Source organism: Neolamprologus brichardi, chromosome 1 (genome assembly GCF_056152115.1).
Source record: "Neolamprologus brichardi isolate AB-2024 chromosome 1, ASM5615211v1, whole genome shotgun sequence".
In the NCBI taxonomy this organism is placed as follows: Eukaryota; Metazoa; Chordata; class Actinopteri; order Cichliformes; family Cichlidae; genus Neolamprologus; species Neolamprologus brichardi.
This window is the reverse complement of record NC_142104.1, coordinates 10,285,417-10,287,224: the sequence shown is the minus strand read 5'-3', so window position 1 is coordinate 10,287,224 and position 1,808 is coordinate 10,285,417.

Genomic DNA, 1,808 nt, shown 5'->3' with positions numbered 1-1,808 from the left:
TTGTCCAGATGCTTCTGAGGGAAGACTGCCCATTCTGAAGGAACTTTAAGGCTCGCCTTCTCCAGCAGAGACAATATAAAATGCGAGCTTTTAAATCGCTTTCCCCTCTCCCTTCCACGTGATATTTCATAATTGAACGCTTTCTCTCCAGTTTGATGTCGACTTTTTTTTTTTTTTTTGGCTTGTCATAGCTCAAGTTTCCATAAATCTGCACGCCTACATCCGACTGTACAGTCGTGGTAAGATTGTTCCACCTGGAACGAAACTTGTACGAACTTATACGAAGCATTGCTTTTTCTATAAATCAAGTATGTGAGAAAAACAAACACACAAAACGTACACAACACAAACTTGTTAGAATATGTTGATTTATTTGATGTTTAAGTTTTCCGTGACAAGAATGGGGTAAAACGATAGCGCATGTGCATTTCTACTTGGTGTTTGGATTTAACGTTGTCCACGAGACAATCGCTTTACCTTCATGTTTTTATAGTACGTAAATTTCACATATACCAAAACTTTTTTTAATGTTTTAATTTGTACTTTATCTGTTTCTTCTCTGCACTAAACAGATTGAATTACAGTTTTCTAAGAAGCCATAAAAGCATTGTGTCCCATGTGTAATTCAATTCTAAAGCAGCTTTTGCCAGGGGCAATGATTTCTATTAGATATGGTTGATCAGTTCATCCCATTAAAGTCAATGAATGTCCTCTTTGCTCTCCAGTGCTTGTTTTAAAAAACCCTAACAGGGCTGGTTGGAGGCGTTTTGTTTGTGAAGATTGAATAACTGCAGTGATGGTAAGACAAAGGACCAGGTAACAAGGTAGGATAATGTGTTATTACTGCCCTTTTCTTCTGAATTACTTCTATTCTTTTGCACTTTATTTTGCAGTGCCAGTTACATTTGAAAATGGCATCTCTAGGTAAGAATAAAATTGACCATAATCAGCTAAATTGCATGTACTGCGTTTTGTTGTGATGTACCTTCAACAAGTGTGTTCCTTCAAATTTTCAGTCATCTTAAATAGTATACAATAGCACATTTATTTTAAAGGTAATAGTCCTCACAGTTTTTTTGCTGTGCAGGTGCATAATGCAGGTCAAATACTAGGAATGGGCAAATCAGTCTATAACCCTAATCATGCTGTATCCATGGAGTTTTTAAGTCCTCTTCTATCCTCCACTTTTTCCTCAGTCTTCTTTTTCTCTTAAGATTTGGATTCTTCCTGATTGACCTTAGGCTTAAACTGTAATAAACGGAGAGGCAGTCTCTCAGCTGCCACAGCATGACCCTCTAGAATTAACCTGAACATTTAGTTAGGGGCAAAGCAAAGACTTTTTCCTTCTAATGCCCTTTAAAACCACACAAACATTTCTTTCCATACAATGCCATATGCACCTATTCTACTTAATAGTTTCAGTCTTGGTAATGTTATAAATAGTTTCTTAATGACAAATATATACCTTTCTGTCTTACCTTATAATTAAGTTCAAAACAGACACATATGACACAGCTTAAATGAGACTTTCAGGCTATTCTGTAAATCCATAGGCCACAATTTTAACGTAAAGGACCTTTGCCCTTACACATAAAAACAAAAATGCAATTCTTACGTGGTCATTCCGCAGACTTAACTTACCAGGTCTTTACTACATGGCAATCAGTTCATGGTATTAGTACTGAGTGGGTTTGTTTTGTTCTGCTCCCCCTTTAAAGCTCTCTGTTTTAAATCTCTCCAGGCCTCACTAAAGGAGGAGTGTCATTAAATTTCCCCCTCTAGGCTTTAGTAGTATCTGCAAAGATTTA